Source organism: Lynx rufus, unplaced genomic scaffold, assembly GCF_022079265.1.
Source record: "Lynx rufus isolate CCGP_SWC_20201006 ecotype Redwood Valley unplaced genomic scaffold, mLynRuf1.p SCAF_5, whole genome shotgun sequence".
Lineage (NCBI taxonomy): Eukaryota > Metazoa > Chordata > Mammalia > Carnivora > Felidae > Lynx > Lynx rufus.
Window position 1 is genome coordinate 90,216,377 of NW_025814867.1, and position 3,135 is coordinate 90,219,511.

Genomic DNA, 3,135 nt, shown 5'->3' on the forward strand with positions numbered 1-3,135 from the left:
GAGGACATAATTCTACTTAAAAAAAAATAGAAGGCCATTGTATTCATGAACAGTGAGACAGTCCTTTCCAACAAGAACTTTTATGTCCAAATACATGGAAAATGGAATTCGTAATCTTTGTGATCAGAGTGCCAGAGCCCAGAGTGTTGGGTCATCTTATAAGAAGTTTGGCTTTGGCCAAGGCAGCAGCTGGAGCGCGCTCCTTCCTGGAGAAGCAGAGGGAAATGAGCCATCTTTGAGCACCTACGAAGGGACCCTTGGATGTTACATAGAATTATATCCTTTAACTCTCACAGCCTTATTATTCAGTTACAGAAAGAATGTGAAGCTCCAAAAGGTTAACTAAACTGCTCAAGGTCACAAAACTAAGAACAAACATCAAATTTAGAGTCTGACTGGTTGCTGAGAATCAAAGTCAGGCCACTTTTCCTTGTGGGAACTCTGTCTCCCAAAGACCAACATCCTAACAGCCACCCATTACAGCCCCATCCTCCTTGGGCAGTGCAATGGTTAATATTATGTGTCGACCTGGCTGGGCCACAGTGTTTGGTGGTTGCTCAAACATTATTCTGGATGTTTCTGAGATGGTGTTTTTTGGATGAGATTTCATTTAAATCTGCGGACTTTTGAGAAAAACAACTTGTCCTGCATAATGTGAGTGAGACTCATCCAGATAGTAGAAGGTCTAAATAGAAGAAAGATACTGACCTCTCCCAAGCAAAAAGGAATTCTGCCAGCAGACAGCCTTCAGAATTGAACTGCAGCACTGGCTCTTCTTTGGGTCTCCAGCCTGCTGGCCCACCCTGCAGGTTTTAGCCTTATTAGCCTCTATAATCATGTGAGCCAATTCCTTAAAATCAATCTCTCTCTCCCACTCTCTCTGTCTCTTTCTCTGTGCACACACACACACACACACACATACACACACACACACACACACACACACACATCCTCCTGCATCTCTAGACAACCCTGCTTATACAGGTAGTGATAGATAATTAATATTAGATTCTCTTTTTACTCTAGATAAGTTAGGGCTATTACTTCTAACATCTTAGGTTCATAGGAAAGCACACAAAACCACAAAACAGAATATGGTATAAAAACTCCCCTCCCTTGTATATTAAATCCCATTAGACTCCATTTTAGAGACTTACTTTCCTAACCTCGTCTTCAGATTCCAGCTTTAGCTCAGTGGGAATATATAAATTCACCAGGATATTACTTGTCATACTTTAACACCAGCAATAATAAGTACTGATTCTGGACCTATATTCTTCGGCACAATCACAAATCTCCGTAACCTCTATCCACACACAAATGTCATTGGTACCTGCAAGTGCCAGAGGGATGTTAATTTGAAAACTCTTACTGGCTGTAGTTTGTTTGAAGATGGCGAACTGAATCACAAATCAACTAAAGGTGTGCTTCAATACTCTTCATTAGTATACAAAATTATCGGAAAGGTATGGGGACGGTGCATCAAAACTGAAACCTTTGATCATTCAGTCAATGACACATACGCTATTCTGAAACATTCTCCTCTTTCCAGGCAGCCAATGACTGTTTTACTGGGAAGAGCAAAGAGCAGATGGACAGTATTTATTAAAATTGTACTGTGAACCTTGTGCCAAATGGCAATTATATTATTTAGAGTATAAGAATGCCCATGTTGTAATAAGATAAAAATCATCATAATAAAAAATTACAGTTAAAAATTATATAAATTCCATGTTAAATTATATATTTAAAAATATAAATTTTATTTTTAAGTTATATAAAAATATATCCTATACATTTTGAAATAAAAGGCATACTTATAAATAACCCATGGATTAAAGGAAAAATATTAATAGAAATTATGACTGTTAACATTGTACAACAATGGGGATACCTGGATGGCTCAGTCAGTTAAGTGTCCAACTCTTGATTTCGGCTCAGGTCATGATCTCACGGTTTCTGGGTTTGAGCCCCACATCGGGCTCTGCACTGACAGCATGGAGCCTGCTTGAGATTCTCTCTCCCTCTCCCTCTGTCCCTCCCTTACTCACACATGTGTGCACTCTCTCTTTCAAAATAAATAAATAAACTTTAAAATAAAAAGATAAGCAGTAACAAGTCTTAGCCAGGATATGGAGAAAAAAGAACGCTTGTGGACTGTTTGTGGGAATGTAAATTGGTACAGCCAGTGTGGAAAACAGTATGAAGTTTCCTCAAACAATTAAAAATATGATACATATGATCCAGGAATGGATCATACCCACTAATGGGTATTTTCCCAAAGAAAATGAAAACACTAATTTGAAAAGATATATACACCCTATGTTTACTGCAGCATTATTTATAATAGCCAAGATATGGAAGCAGCCTGAGTGTCCATTGATAAATGAATAGATAAAGATGTGATACACACACACACACACACACTGGAATATTACTCAGCTATAAAAAAGAATGAGATCTTGCCATTTGCATCAACATGGATAGATCTAGAGGATATTATGCTAGGTAAAATGTCAGACAGAGAAAGACAACTACTGTATCATTTCACTTATGTGTAGAATCTAAAACACAAGTGAATAAACAAAAAATGCAGAAACAGATCCATAAATACAGAGAACAAAAGGGTGCCCGAGGGGAGAAGTGAGGGTGGGTTGGGTAAAATGGGTGCAGGGGAACGGGAATACAGGCTTCCAGTTATGGAACAAACAAGTCACAGGAATAAAAAGCACAGACTGAGATATATAGTCACTGGTGTTATGATAGCATCGTATGGTGACAGATGGTAACTGCACTATGGTGAGCAGAGCAGAACATACAGACTTGTCCAATCACTACATCATACACCTGAAACTAACATAACATTGTATGGCGACTATACTTCAATTAAAAAACAAAGTGTGTGGTTTCATGGAATTAAGTGATTTGGTGGTAGAGAGGTGCCCAGTGGTGAGGGTGAACAAAAGGAAAGAGAGAGGGTGATTGGGGCTGGTGGCAAAAGGGGCACTGGTGACAGAGAGGAGAAAGCTAGAGGGAGGCGGGTCTGGCAGTAGAGAGGATCCTGGTGGCAAAGATGAGAAAGCTAGCACAGGGGTGAAAAAAAGGTAAGTGAAAAATAAAATGAGCCTGGTGGCA